Raw genomic sequence first — 15,765 nt, forward strand, 5'->3', positions numbered from 1 at the left:
CCCTGAAAAAAATGTTTAGTATAGACTATGCAGCCAGAAGGCCAGAAAAAAAAACCTGGTCATGAGGAGATACGACTTACTGAGTCTGGAAATCTTTACAGCATTATATAACTTCTGTAATTAACCCCCTGCTGTGTAATGGCTGTTGTCATCTAATCCTCAGTGAAACTGAGGGTTGTATGAGACAAAGGAAAATAAATGCTAAGACCTGTGATATCCTCTGCGTTTGCTTCAGACTATTCTTACACAACATATCAGAAGAAACCCTTAAATCTTACATTTACCTTCATCCTGTGAGTTTTAGCTCCATTGAACAGAGCCTATAATGTGTAGAGTAAATGTATAAAGTAAAAGGAAAAGCAGCAAAGTGTGGAGATGAACCTCTTCTGCAGTTTAGACTTTTATTAACACAGTAACTGTGACACACAAAAGGACTCTTCACACAAATAGCTCAGTCTGCCTTTGACAGAGCATCTGCAGCCCTGAGCTGAAGATGTCTGCCCCTGCCCTTAAGTAAGACAACCACTTTTGTTTGGAAAGGGATCTTAAGAACCATCATTTCTGTCTTGTGTTTGATTTCTTGTTTCTGAATGACATATGAGGGCAGATAGATGACAATGGCCTTTCCACTGAGGAGTGATGCCAGAAATAGGACAACACTACATGACATTCTCCTTTTACTCTCTAAAATACTACTCAAGTTTATGCTCTCCTAACCTACTTTGAGTAGAATTTAGAACTATATTTATAGCAGCCTTTCTACTCTGGAAACTGCCTTCAGTTGCAGAAAGGATGTTCTCTAGTAATTAAGTTGTGTATTAGAAGCTGCAGTATTGCTCCTGAGCAAAACAGTTTGGGCTAAGCCTGCCCGCTTTTCATCCCAATTTCCTAATTATTATGGATCACCCTCTTCATTTGTGTTTCTGTCAAGTGTGAAGAGTTATGGGGATTGGTATCAGTTCTCTTCACAGGGGAATAAAGCTGCATGCAAAATGCTGCAGGAGGTAACGCAGAGTCAGCAAGTGCCAGTGCCCTTCTCTCAAACAGTCCTCTTAAATCATGCTCTGAAGGAGGGATATAACAGAAATAGCATTAGCCAGAAGTGAACACTTCATATCAAATACTCGAGCTGAATCTTTGCCCAATTTCCACACCAATTCCAAATGCACTGTCAGATTAGAAATTTTGGGGGGTTTTGTCATCCATTTTGTGATTCTTGCAGAAACAGGACTGTGAGAACAACTCGTCTGCCCCAGGAAATGGAGTCAGTGGAGTCACTCAGCTGCAATATGCAAATTCTGAAAACTTGGTTCTCTCAGCTTCCTAAAGCTCAGGCTGTACAGCTGAGCCAGAGCCATGTGACTGTGAGTCTGCCCAGCTCTTGCTAAAATGGGTTCTGCCTGGCTATCTCCAGCACACATACTGTTCCCACAGACCGAGCCTGTCATCACCAGCTGTACCACCTGCCTGGGCTCCTGGGGCCCTTCTGCAGCTCCTCCTATTACCGAGCCATTTACTGGTAATAGCCTGGCGCTGGCAGGGGGACAAGGCAATCAGGGAAGATGCTGGTTCTCTCTAGATCTAAAGAACATGATATCCCTTCTGAGGCTTTACAGGGTGCTGATATCACCCCTCTGTCAGTTCCACCTCTCCCCACAAGCACAGTCCCAGACATGCTCTAGACCCTTAGCCATACCTCTCTTCAGACCTTCCTTGCTCTGAAGTATGAACAGAAGCCTCAAATGCACAGCTGAGGAAGGGACAGAGCAAAACCACACTGGGCTGTCTGATGAAACCCAGCAAGATGCATGCTGCCATTTATTCTACAGTAGCCAGGAAATTGTGTCATAAACTGAGCCCCACTTCTTGCTGCTTTGCTTGGAGATATTTGGGGTGCACCTGGGAACAGCTGTGGATTTATTTGCTGACTGTAGTTCTGTCAGTACAGCTGACAGAAGCCCCCAGCTACTTGTGGCTTTTCCAACTGGAGGACGGGCTGACAACGGGGAAGTCAGCTAGGATGTAGTGGGAAGGGTGGTGTCCAAGGTGCTCATTTAGGCAGACCAATTCTGATGTGAAGTTACACACTTAGCTGTAAATGGAAAAAAAAGCTTCCCAGGAAAATCTGCTTTTGCCATTTTCCCATTTTGACCTGGGCCAGGCTGGACAGGCTCTGCTCTTCAAGGGAGATACATGGTTAAAAAAAAAGAGAAAGGACTACATTGTAGGGCAGTACTGTCTTCCTATTATAGGCTCATTCTTCCACACCCAAGGGGGAAATGGCTGATGGCCTGCAGACATTTCTTATACAAGTCAATTTTAAAAAAAAGATACAAAAAAATCACTGCCCAGAGGAAAGAAGAAACTCCTTCACCTGTACAGCTTATGGTGCAATACAGTGAAGGATACACTTTTTTTAAAAAAACAGGACAAGGATTAGCACCCTAGATTTAAAAATATTTCCCTTACTTACAAATGTCCCAGAGAGTCCTGCCTCTCCCTCAAGATTTAAGCTGCTATATCTTCTCCACACTGTCCTGAACAACATTTATCTCATGTATAGCATGGAGCTGATGTAGCTTCATGTACTAGCTTCAAAGGAGCTTACATATTTCTCTCTCAATCCTGGTGCAAAAGCAATTCCATTTCCAATTCATCTCCTGGCTCTTATTCTGTACTGCCCTACTTCTAAACTTTGTGGAACAAGCACCCAACTTTGTAAAAGTGTGTGTAAAACTTTTGCCAGTTGCCTGAGTTGTACTTTCATGCAACCCAAATAACAAGTCTCAGCTGCAGCAATCCACATTGCATGGCCTCTCAAGTAAACCATCCCATGTCTATTCCCATCAAGGTATCTGTCCAGTGCATAAATGACAGTCTCACAGGATGGAAGCTAAAGCAGATTTGCTGTCTGTGCTGACAGAGCAAAGCAGGCTACCAGTTTCCTACCACAAGAAAGTAAAGCAGAAACGTTGTTAAATTTGGAGGAAGACTCCTGGGAGCCAAGATTTGAATAGCTATAGAAGCCAGAAATTCCCCAGTCAGCAATGCACTTTTAAATACAAGCCTGACTGACTGGAATTACTTATGTGCTTAAAATTACATGGACACTGAAGTAATTGCCAAACTGGGGCCAACAGCTATATCTGATATGGTGAGCCAAAACATTCCCTACCCCAGTATGTACCAATGTTCCTGCTCTTGAACCTGCACAAAGGCCTGTGCCATTAATATGTAACTGAAGCCCTTGACTGAAAGGCTATGAAGGACCTATTGCTAAACATTAAACTAGACATTTGTCCACCTGGACAAAGATCATATGCAGCATGTGCAGCTCATCAAAGCCAGATGTAACATGTAAAGACAAATGAGCTGGCCAGCAATCCTCTCAGATTTTCTGGACAGCTGTGTGCGTGCTTTCAAAATGTACTCTGATGACACCCAGGACAAGCAGATTCCAAATCGAACTTGTGAATGAGGACACGAACCTCAGACTGAAGGAAATTCCTCTGGTTTGTTATCTGTTGAGTCTTTCATCTGCATTTGCTCCCAGCTGATGTAACGACACCTTATCGAAATGGTTTCTAAGAATATCATATGCTTTGCTCAGAGTGCCTGCCACATAATTCAGAGCTGAGTGCCACAGCACAGGGAATCAGCCCTTCATTTCCATTTGTGGCCCTCAGATGAGAGAGTTGTTAATTCAGCAGTTCATTTCAGAGAAAAACTAATATCTGCCCCTTTTCAAATCAGGTGGAGAGCTGAAAATTCAGGGTTGGCAGATCAAGCAGCCAGACTGCAGGCAGAGAGATTGCACACAGAGTCAGGATGTTCTCTGGCATGATCCTATTTATGAACAGCGAATATGAATTCCTCCTTCTGTCAGGAGAGGAGAAATACGTGAAACAGTGACAATATCTGAGGTCACAGCTGCAAATGCCTTTGAAGGTGAAATTGTTGGTGTGGAAAAACCTTTAGTACTGTCTTAATCAAATTTCACTGTAGGACCAAACTGAAAAAATAAAAAAGAATGTAATTAAAAATTAAAGTCTAAAACTGCTCCTGCAAACTCCTGCTCAGCTACTGCATAACCTTGAAGCTGTCTGAACTCTCTGGCTGACCGAGTTGCCTAAAGGTGCCTCAGATGCAGAACTACCTGCCCTGGCAAAACAGAGTAGGTCACTATATAGTAGCTGCCTGCAGAGTACCAAAATTCAAAGCAAGTGCTTTTGTAGACCTGCACTGCACACTTTCATTTCCCATCACCAAGGCTTCACCTTTTTCTCACATCCATAAGAAGTGCTTCAGTTGCAATGCCATGTTAAAGAAGAAAAAAGAAATATTAGATGACTGCAAGGACACACAGGTGTGAATTCCATGTGATATTCCCTAAAGAAGGGCAAGATCTCAGGTGTGCTGCTGTCCACACTACTTCTTAGCTAGTCCTGCTGAAGTTGCCTTGCCAAGTATGAATGGATTAACTGCCCTCGATACTGGGCAGGTTCAGAATTCCCCAACCACCCAACAGGCATCCAACAGCCTATAAAAATGCACCTGACCTACTGGGTTTATGAGATATTATTAGCTGCCCCTATATGCACTACAAGTAAGTGAATTATGAGCCTGCCTTGAGGATCAGCAGGTCTAGTGACCTGGTGTTATTTCTCAAAACTTGCAATTACTAGCAGTGCTTGTTAGTGAACTAGAAGGCAAATTAGAATAATGCACCATGATGATACCAACAGAGTATCTGAACCTGGACCACTCCCATGACAGAAACATTTTCTCTGATTACAGAGAACATTCTAGCAGTCACAAATCTTCTGAGGGAAAACACACAGACCATAGTTTTTGTGTTGCATCTGTGGACTAATTAATGACACTGCCTATGTTTAAAGCACCTTGTACAGGAGAGGTGGGGTGAAGCAAACTGTATATACTCTACCCATATTTAAATGTGCTCTCCTGTGATTACATCAGTCACTCTGTTTATTAAAATATTTGGAGGGGGGGACGACTTCCTTTAGCTTTTAAAGCAAAGAAATTAAAGGCCAGAGCAATTGCAACAGTAACTGTCTTTGCAGGTGCTCCTCATCACAGTCTGGTACTAACTCAGTGAGAAGGAATTTCTGCCTGCACTTATTTCCCACACCTGTGCCATCAGGGCTGACTTAATCTAATCAGTGCATGTTCATTTGCTGTGTCTTCTGCTGCTGATCATGGTTAAGGAGTTTCCACTCCCTGGACACTTAATCCTATGTCTCTGACAGAGTTACAGCTATCTCAGCTCTTATCTATCTAATTACTACAGAATGTAATCTCACTCTACAAAAAACTCAAGTTGGAAAAAAAAATTAATAAAGTAGCTCAGCTGGTAGAACTGACATGACAAGAACTTCTGGAGAAAAAAAGGTCATAAAATATAGTCAGATCAAGTACCTATTAAGCAATTTAATTTGCCCCTCTCACTGTGCCCAAAGACCAACTGTGCTTCAGAGAAAGGGCAGAATTTTATGGCAGGGTTTGTATGTTGCCTTGCTCTTTATGCTGACTCTCAGGTGCTGTTGTGATAAAAATAATAGAAAAAGAAAAGAATGAATGGAAAATTTATATAATTCTTCAAAGGAAAGCCTATTTTCATTTGATTTGTTTTGTTTCACAGCCTAAGTATTACCACACTGTCAAGCCTGTGCCCTTTAAGGCACTTGATGGTTAAGTTTTGTAAGCAATCACAGTTGTCTACTTAGGACAAGGAGTTCTTTAATTTTTACTAAACATTTTCTAGGCTTTAGGTGCTAGTGAGACATGCAGGTTTCAAGATAATTTGATTTTCAGCCAAACACAATTTAACCACTCAAACTCCAGCTCCTTCAGACTCAGCCACAACTCTGAAAGCATCTTGAACATTTAGAATGTTTGCAAAAATTTCCAGTCTCCTCCTTTCCAAGAGAATACTCATCAGCAGGTATGGTAGAGCAGTAAGGGTTCCTCTTTCTCAGGCCAGACTGTAACTTGCCATTCAAAGTCAGTGCAGTTAATTATCTGTGAGTACTTCTGTTCCATCAGTGTCTAAAGGCCCCAAAGCAAAGCAGAGCTTTGTTATGCCTGGCATTATACAGGCAGAGAGAGCAAGATTCTGTCCTGACATCCTTTCAGTCTAAGTATGAAAAACAAAATGAGCACATGAAAGTAACAGAAGGACTGAAAAGAAATGGCTTGTCTGAGATCTTACAGCCAGTCAGGAATGAACTGGTCTCACTTTTAATACTGAGTAAAGTCAGTCTTTTTTCCAAAAGAAAAAATTAATTGATGTGAGATCTCTTTCTGCCTCCATCTCCCTTGTAGAGAACACATATTGGTATAATTTAATTTCTATACTTAACAACTACAAGGATATAAAGAGCTTTAATTGCTGGTTCTTTCTCACTATGTAAAGAACTGAGGTCGAAAGTCTGACCTCTGTTTGAAAGGACTGTGTTGGGTAGAGAGGTTATGAACATTTCACATTTCACTGGCTTTCTATCCCTAGCACTGGATTTTATTAGATCAATGTTTCAAAGATATGGCTGTGATGTCCAATAAGGACTATGGCACCATTGAAACAAAACTTGTACTCAGAAGAGCACAATACAAGAAGCTGCTTCTCAGCAATATCCCATTACATACACACTCATTTCCAGCTGAGACTGAATTAGTCAAAATCTATTCAATGCACTTAGGTTAACTCTACAAACCCCTTTTGACTGCAAATCCAAATCAGATGGGCAGAAACTGGAAGACAAGTTTTGCTCAGGTGTTAGGAACGACTCAGGCATCCAAGTTCCCAACAGTTCTGACTCAGTTTCTGTCAGGCAGGTTAAAATGCATTGTTTGTACCCAACAAAGCTTGAATAACAGCTCTGCCTTTGCCTGCCTCTTGCACCTCACTGCTGCTGGAGCTGTAGGAGACAATGCCCCCCACTCCCACGGCACTCCCAGAAACTTCAACTTCCTGCTCCTACATTTTCTGGTGGGGCAAGGCTGGACTCGGTGATGCAGGCGGCTCTGAGTCTTTATCTTACCAAGTCCTAGAGTCAATATGCAGAGATTATTTCTACTTTTCAAGTTGTTCTGATCCAACCACTCTTTTTTAGAAATGATAGCAAAGTGGTGCTCTCATTAACACATTTGATGAATTACTCTAAAGGACTCAACTCTGCATTAACCTTTTTGCTCAGCTTTATTCTTGGAAGAAGAGCTTACAAGGCTAATTTCCTCATGCTCTAAGAGTGCATTATCATTCCTTTGGCCCACTGACCAGCATGCTGTCATCTTTTTGAAACAACAAGGATATTCTTTATACTGAAAAGAAGATTAATAGAAAATAGTGTGATGTGATGTAATTTGGGGGAAACAAAATCTCTTCTCTTTGTTTTTTTTCTGTATCCCCTAGAGAGTCAAGAGAATATTTTTCAAGTAGCTGTAGGTAAGTAGCAATTACATTTCCAGGATTTTTTTTTGCACTTTAGCCGGAGGATGTTTTGCTTTAACATGCATAAAATGAACAGTCTGTGATGCAGAGACACAACCACAGTCTCTTTTCCATCGGGAAGCACATAAAACTGGGACTGCCATTTCCTCCTGATGTTCCAGCTGTGCTCTAAAAGAAAAGGACAGCAGCTGGTATTTGTGCTCTGTTATGCAACCAGGATGAGGAACATGATTCCTGAATCCAAATCCTTTGTTTTAGGCATGACAAAAATGCCAAACTGCTCAGAAAGGAAGTTACAGGCATATGAGAAAGCTGCAACTAAATGCATAGAAAACCTCAAACCTGTTGCAGTGAGGGACCTCTGCTGGCCTTTCCTCAGGTGAGGTTACTCACAGGTCTGGACCTTCGGCCTTATCTTTGGCCAAAGGGCAAGATACAGACCTGGGAGACTTGAATGTCACTGCTCCTGAGCATGTGTTCTCACTACCACAGTTAATTGAGAAGAATCTTGAATTAGAACTAACCTAGTTACCCACTTTTACACCCAGTGAACTCAAGTTTTTTACTGTGGCTCCTTTCATTTCAAGCAGCTGTGGCCTCCAGGTACCGAGGTGCTCCTGCACCATGAGGTGTGTCCCACTGCCTGTGTGACTCTTCCTGGGGCTGGAGTAGGTGACTGGACTGCTGCTGCACTGCTGCAGAGCCCTGCCCTCCACTCCCCAGCAGTACAGCAAGATGGTGTTGGACCACCTAACACTGCAAAAAACTGCATCAGCTGCACCTCACCACACTTCCTCCTGGGATGTAAAGCCTCAGCTCTCCTAGCTTCCAAAGTTAGGCTTTAAGAGTGTTCACCTACTTCATCTTTTTTCCCCTATTTCTGTTTCAGAAACTCAGATGGCAAGAACACACCGCTTACCAATGCAGGATGTCTCCAGCAGTAACAAATGGACTACTTTGGAAAACATAATTGCTGGGTTGGGGTTTTCAACACATCTCTGAAAACATAATCTTTCATAATTTGAGTCCTGACTATGCTACCACCTACTAACACACAGAAAGACTCACTGAAGTGCAACTGCTCTTTAGTCTCACCGTGATTAACACCTGCCACAGGAGATGTAAATTCTCTAGCAGCTGTGAGCTAGGATTAGAACAAGGTTGAGGTTTTTGTGGGTTTGGGCTGTGTTTTTTCTTTCAATGATGAAGAAAAATAAAGAGCTTTAAGACACATGGAAGACAACATTTTTTTCCAGTTTTCTCCTTCTCTTTTTCCATATCTCAAACACAAGAGATTTTTTTTCCCTTTCAGAACTTGCTTTGGAAACTTTAAATGCTGAGGGGAAATATGTTGCAATAATTTTTAGAGCAACCTCCCTTCCTATACTTCAAGTCCCCTACCAAATTTATTCTACCTTAACTACCTGCATCACTAAGTGCTTCCTAAAATACAGTTTACAGTTCATGAAACATTTTCTGCACATCTGCAGAGAACTAGTTAATTTCATGGTCCCAACACCTTTTTGTAACTCAGCAACTGACCTGGATGAAACACCTTCTCTCCTGACATCATGTTTCCAAGGAGCCAATGGTAATTCCACAACAATTATCAGTCATCTGTGGGAAGCAAAGAGATAGGATTCAGCATTGCCAACTCCCAAATATTCGGGGGAATGTTTCTTGCTCCTCTCACCCCCTTGTAGAGTCGAATTGACACATTTAGACAAGAGCATTGGATTTCCAGTTATAATTCTAGTTCTCATAAGGTCAGATAAAAGTTTGAAATAGTGATGCCTAACATTTCTGTTATTTTGTGAACTGCTTTATTTTAATGTCTGAATCTGGTGGGGGTATGGATTGGGGTATGTGGAAATAGCAAAATTTTATGTCTGTGTTGTAAAGAAAACTTGTATCCAGATTACAAAACACTATTCTAGTGGAAATCTTAAGGTGTTGAGTTGTTGTAGACATAGAGAGATATTGATGATTTTCAGTTACTTTGAATTCCTCTGAGTGCTGATATACAAAAGTTAATGATATACAAGGTAAGAATGCATCAGAAATCTCCCAGTGTGTAAGAGATCTACTTCTGCCATTGTATCCTTAGCTTCAAAAAATCCTAATTAGCAACCGATCCAATCTTTTAATGAGTCGGTAACATCCTTTAACTCTGCAGCCACATGCTGTTCAGATTGCCTTTCCTATTTTAATGTGAGTTAAATTAAGGTTTAAATTTTACTCATCTCCTAACTTTCTCAGCTGTGAATAATCATCACAGCTCAGTGAGGCTGGTATTTGTTACCTGGGACATGCTGCTAAATTGCTACTACCTGTCCTAACAAGCCCTCTGACTGAGACAGCTGACAAACGTCTAAAAGCAAAATGAAAAGGGAAAACAGCGACAAATTCTCCTCAGCTTAACTGGGTGGTGTGAAAAAGGGGTTGCCTCATCAGCCTTTGTAATTTTCAGGGATTAATTAAAGGATAATGCTCGCTGCAGAGGAGTTTATGAGGCAATAAATAGCTTTTGCGGTTGATTAAGTGCCAAAGCAAAGCTGATAAAGGCATCTAATAATTGCAAAAGCCATTTAGTGCCTTGAATACATCTCTGCCACGGATGCAAGTCTTACCCTGTGACAGATCAGCAGCAGACTAACGAAACGGAGGAGCCCTCCTTGCCTTTAGAGACCTTGGGTGGATAACCAGAGAACTCTGCAAAGTGTAAAACCCCGAATCCGGGCTGATCCTCACCTGCAGGAATCCAAAACGACGCAGGTGAAGCCGTCGGTTCTGCTGCTCTGCGAACGCCCCAAGAGCGCAAATTCAGCTCCCCGGGCCGCGCCTTGCCGGGCCCGCACAACCCCCGGCCCTGCCCGCCTTGCCCCGGGGGCTGAGGCTGGGGCTGGTTCCTGGGGCTCACAGTGACAATCCCGGGACGGGGATGAAATGGGAACACGAGGAATTTGGGGGCGGCTTGCACTGGGATCAGTGGGACCTGTGAGGGGGCACAGCGGGATCCCGCACAGCGCCCGGGCCCGGCGGCCAGCGCGGCCCCACAGGCTCGGAGGGGCCGTGCCTCCATCCCCTTCCCCCGTGAGGGCGACTGCGGGAGCCCGAGGAGCAGAGAGAGAGAAACTCGTGGTACTGAGGCCCTTTCTTCTGTTTTGCCATTTGGTGAGTGAGGCATAGCGAGGGTACGAAGGCAGGGAAGGGTTAGTTAGGTTGGATATTAGGACAAGGTTCTTCACCCAGGGGGTAGATGGGCACTGGAATGGGCTCCCCAGGGAAGTGGTCACAGCACCAACCCTAACAGAGCTCAAGAGCTATTTAGCCAATGTTTTCAAGAACACGGTGTGACTCTTAGGGCAGTCCTGTGCAGGGCCAGGAGGGCGCTCAATGAGCCTTGTGCGTCCCTTTCAATTCAAGATACTCCATGGTTTCATGACTGTGAAGGCAGTGCTGCCTGCTGCATCCTCATGGATGCTGTTGGGCCTTAGCTCATGTGCAAGGCTTGTGGTTTCTCTCTAGGTTTCTGTGCAAGTATAAGAAGCTGTGGGGTGTTTTTACCATGTGCCACTTAAACTTATCTGAACTTTGAGTCTGGCTGGTTTGTTTTCTCCTTTGGGATGGCGCAGCAGGCTCCTGTGGTGGTGGTCGGAGCTACTTTTCCTGCTTAAGTGGGATGGGGATGAAGCAGCACACACCAGGCTCCCAGGGGTAAGGCATTTTAATCTCTTCCACAGCAGTACTGCGGTGGCTTTGCCAGCTGCGACCACATCTATATTGGGAGGCAAAAATACTGCACAGTGGGAAGCTGGGAGAAATAAACCAAACAGAGCCAGGGAAAATAGGCTGGCAACAAGTGCATCCCATGTCCCTTCCTCCTCCTTTGCTTTCCCTGGCCCTACACAGCCCATGTAAACTGTCATAGGTTTTGGTGGTTTTTCACTCTCCTTGCTTTGTTTGCTGCCTTGCTCTTCAGCTGATAAATAATAGATACAGCCAAAGAGTGATGCAACTTTTAACTGTGAGAACACAGAGTTCTGCATTTTATAAACAATAATTAACTACTGCTGACTGTGCCAGCCATGAGAAGCCTGAAATGCTGATCACATCTTGCAGCTATCACCAGGGCAGCAAAGAAAGCAGAAGTACCAACTTTGAATTCTGCCACGTTGTCCTTTCCAGCTTGCAAATGAACTGGTAATTTAACTGATGTGATGCCTAAGTGGGTGAGCTTTAAATTAGTCATAAATGAAGACAGACACTGGTGGGATGGCACTTACTGCTGGTTTTGTTATTCTGCATGATTCCTTCCTCTGCCATCTCTTGAAAACACATTCTCTTGAATACGAGCATGGGCTGCATTTTAACTTTATGCCCAGAAGTGAACTTTGCCAATGTTTATATAGGTATCCAGATGTGTCCAAATGAACATGAAATAGCACCTGAGTACCTAAAGTTAAGTTCACAAGTTTGATTTAGTTTGATTGTTGTGGTTTGTGAGTGATGATACTTGCAAAATGGAAGCCAAGAATGAACAGTTGCAAGCATCCCAGAAGTGTTTTTATAATTTGGACTGTGTGGAGGCGAGGGCAGCATGGAGAAATAGATCAGAGTAGAGTGCATTTTCCTAAAGGCACACTTGTTTTGGTCATGCAAAGTCAAAAGTCAGTTTTCCTGTTAAGTGAGGCAGCTGTGATTCAGAAGAAAGGCAAGAATTGGAATGTGTCATTTTCTGGGAGTTGATGTATTTTTAATGTCTTCCCTCTCTGGCTACAGCAGAGATCATGACAAATTCAACTGACTTTTTTCAAGCTCTGTTCTTGCAAAAGCAGATTTTAACATCTGTGTTAGCTCTTCCCTTGGCTTGCCATTACAGATTTCTACTTTAAGGCTTTATTTCTCAGATGCTGGGCTGTGACTGATAATTAAATCTCTGTAAGTGCAGTATGAGTCACAAGAAACAGGGTCAGAATACATAAATGTGTATCTGTAGAGCACAGTATTTACTCAGAGAGAGCTAACATTGAAACAGCAGCAAAAAGCACACAAGTTAACCACATGATCCGCTTGGGCCGCTACACTGAGCAGTACTCCCATTTTCTCAATGGAGTAGTTAAGCACCCAGCCTGCATAAACTGTGAAATGTAATTACCCTGACATATGGGAAACCTCTGGCAGGCACAGCCTTGGCATGGAGAGCATAGCCCTGCAAAGGCCCCTGGAACTGGAGTGTATTGGAGACATGGCCAGCATGTTCCCATAGCTCAGCTATTTCTGAGCCTCTCACTGAACTGCAGAGTAGCTCATTTTGCTGTGTCCCTGGAACAGCCATTTGGCAGGATGCAGTGTATCCTTCCTTTCTCCCTACTCCTGCAGCTTTTGCACCTGAGGCAATTTATGGGTTTGAAGTTTCTGCTCTCTGGATCAACTTCCTTCCCTCATCTGAAAAAGGGAAATTGAGTAGTAAACGTTTTCCTTTAGTATGTAGAATTCCTCTTACAACTTAGCAAATCCTGGTCTTAATGTTACTTTAAAAGAAAATACTAAAGGTCATAATCTGTAAGAGTTGATTACTTCGTAAATTGTCAGTCACCCAACTCTCCAAGTTAGCTATCCACATGACTGAGCTAAGAAAACAGGACAAGTCTTGCACATATGACTTTTTAAAGGTAGGATAGCCTAACAAATTTCCTAAACCCATGTGTGCTGGTTTGTGTAGATGCAAGGCTGATGGATACAACTTGAGATGCAAAGTTTCCAGTTTGGATCCCCGTGTCTACAAGAAGTTAATAAAAATGTCTTAACCTTGGCAAAGGACAACTTTCTCTCATCTTCTTGCCTATCCACTGCAGCATATGCACAGTGTAAGTATAGTATATTTAGCTGTTGCCCAAGAAAAAAAGATACAGAGGAGCTTGGCACAGACCTTCTACTCTTCATGTTAAATTAAAGGTACCTGTTAGAAGAAAATTAAGGTTTTGTTGTTACTGCATAAGGCTTATGAATGGAGAGGTTTTGGCATAATGAGCACCATGCTTGCTCCAACCAACAGAGCTCACCTCAGGGTTCATAGCAGCAGAGCTCTACCTGTGCACACACACAGCAGATGAAGAGCATCTCCTTTTGAGTGACATCCATGATCACAGAATTGTCAGTGTGAAGTTAAGAGCTCTCTCACCCTGCTCCTATATGGTCTTCCCAGGAGGGGAGCGGCATTCCTGTATTGGAAAGGGTAGTGCTGGCAGTCTCACACCAAAGGAAGCTTTCACTTGCTGGGCAGAATCCCTGAATCTGATCTGGCTGCCAGAGTATCAACTAAATCCCGATTCCTGAACAGGGAAGTGCCTTAAAAACCGTGTAACTGAACACATACTTCCAAACCTGCTGCAGAGGAGAATACTGGAGAACTAGCAAAGCTACTAGAAGATAAGGAGCCAACTGAAAGAGTTTCTGACACAAATTCAAAGGTCATGTCCCTTTAACAGACCACTGAAAGCCTATAGATGGATGATCATCTCTATAAAAATACTTATATTCAGAGAACTGTCCTTGAAAGTAATTCACTTAAATGTGATTTATAAAATACTGTAAAGCATCTCTCTGCCTGGTTTAAAGAAAGAACTCCATCTTCTAAGCTTTTGATTACAAAGCAACTTAGTCCAAGTCAGTTACTGCTGTGATCCTTGTAAGCTTTAAAGTTTACCCTATACCAAAGCTCTATTAACATTGCACACCAAGCTAGATTTAACACTACATTATTTACTATCTGTAAGGAAGTTAATAAAAGCTTTGGTATGTGAATATGTTTTCATCTTAAAAGTTTTTCACATTTTCTAATATGGCTTAAGTTACCCTACTGCTCGAATTAAGGCTTAATTAGAAATGTGTGCTCTTTGCCTTACAACCTGCAGAACCATAAGAGTAGGAAAGCTGGGGATACCACTAATGGTAAATGTAAGCATTGGTCTTGAAATCTGGTAATCTTAAGGTAAAAATACAAGATTCATAAAGATAATGGACTAAAGCAAAAGACTCAACTTGAACTAATTTGCATTAAACTAAATGACTATGTATATACCTTGGATATTCAGTGTAATTTCACTTTCAGCAAGCTTGGGAAAAAAACTTCCTAAAACATTAGGGAGAAGAGTAAAAAAAACAACCTAGAAACCTGCAATAGTTGTATGTAAATTTGCAGAAAGTAAGCAACTTCCTGTCTAAGTGAATTCCAAAGATAACCTACAGGGAGAAAGACAGACTTGTTAGATTGTATTCTTTGTTAAACTAAGTACAACAGACACAGCAGAAGGTGTGTTTATGCAGACCTGGTTCATGTTTGCAGAATGTAGTTCTCCATTTAGTTTAAAGTAGAATTGAAGCAGTCCTTAAGTTGGGCTGAAAAGCAGCATTATGTGTACAGTTGTTTCAAAGTCATTCCTTCCAGCCCAGAATGCGGTCACCAGTCAGAGGTACTTAGCTCTCACAGATTAGAAAGCTCTGAATCAGGAACTAGATTAATCTGGAGGTCTGGCTTTGGTGATTATTATTTTTTTTTTTATGCTAATAAATGATGAGACTAATTTAATTCAGTGTAAATTACACACAACGCATCAAGCCTTGAGTATGAGGCGGTGGAGCAGGTTGCCCAGAAAAGTTACAGATGCCCCATCCCTGGACGTGTTCAAGGCCAGGTTGAACAGATCTTGGAGCAATCTAGTATAGTGGAAGGTGTCCCTGTCCATGGCAGGGCTTTGGACCTGGATGATCTTTAGGATCACTTCCAACCCAAAGCATTCAGCCTATGCATGGTTCTACTCAGTTCATGTTTCTTTGGGCCTCTGGTGACTCTACCTGCTGTCAGTCAAGGCTTAGGCTGTATCCTCACTAGCAAGTAAGAACCTGTACGAGGGACAGAGCTGGAGAGCAAAATGGCTGGTGCTGAGAATCTGACATATTTGAAGGTTTCATTTCAGTCTAGAAATAAACTTTCCTATTCCAGCCCAGACCCTGGTCTGGTCCAGCTGAATACCCATTAAAGGGATCAAATGCAGTTAAAGGCATTGCAAGAGCTATTTCTTGTTGTAAGTGAATCCAGTTTGTGCACTGAGGACACTGCACAAACAAGCCAGATCTTGGCAAATGCTCTGCTAGTTTGAAAACCCATAGAAGTGCTCTTCATTAAATATTTAAAGGTAACAAAACCTCTTTTTATATAGTTGGTGCAGTGCTCCAGTTGGGTTACATTTCAAAGCATTGACAGAACACTTAAGATCAGTAAGTACATACAG

Source organism: Sturnus vulgaris, chromosome 8, assembly GCF_052056855.1.
Source record: "Sturnus vulgaris isolate bStuVul1 chromosome 8, bStuVul1.hap1, whole genome shotgun sequence".
Taxonomy (NCBI): domain Eukaryota; kingdom Metazoa; phylum Chordata; class Aves; order Passeriformes; family Sturnidae; genus Sturnus; species Sturnus vulgaris.